Here is a 727-nt window from a genome sequence, read left to right as displayed (position 1 = left end):
GGGTTTCTACTGTAAGTTTTCCAAAGACTGGACAAGAAAGAGGAGTCCTTACTCACATTGAAGAAAACTTACAAAGGAAAAGCTGATATAAGTGAGTCTATTTTTTGAGCAAGTAGTCACCAATGTAATGATATTATTAAGGCAAAAAGAAGCCTATATTTAAGAGCTAAACTAAAAAGCTACTAAAGGAAGTCACATGAAAAAAAAATAAGTTAGATGGCTAAAAATGTGCATAGTTCGATGGGAAAAAAATTGGCTGATGGGGCACACCCAGAGAGTAGTGGTGGACGGGTTGTACTCAACCTGGCGAGATGCGAGCAGTGGGATACCCCAGGGCTCGGTCCTCAGGCCCGCACTGTTTAACATCTTCATCAACGACTTGGACGAGGGGGTGGAAAGCACGCTGTCCAAGTTTGCTGATGACGCTAAGATGTGGGGCGAGGTGGACACACTTGAAGGGAGAGAGAGGCTGCAGCTAGATTTAGACAGACTACAAGAGTGGGCAGATGAGAATAGGATGGGGTTCAACGTAGACAAATGCAGGGTGCTGCACCTTGGGAGAAGGAATCCACAGCATACATACAGGCTGGGGAGTTCCCCTCTTGAAAGCACAGAGGCGGAAAGGGATCTTGGAGTCATTACTGATTCCAAGATGAACATGAGCCACCAATGCCAGACCGCAGCCAGCAAGGTCAGCCATACCTTGTCATGCATCCAAAGGTGCATC

The sequence above is a fragment of the Alligator sinensis genome, unplaced genomic scaffold (assembly GCF_000455745.1).
Source record: "Alligator sinensis unplaced genomic scaffold, ASM45574v1 scaffold54_1, whole genome shotgun sequence".
In the NCBI taxonomy this organism is placed as follows: domain Eukaryota; kingdom Metazoa; phylum Chordata; order Crocodylia; family Alligatoridae; genus Alligator; species Alligator sinensis.
Note: the sequence above shows the minus strand (reverse complement) of the source record.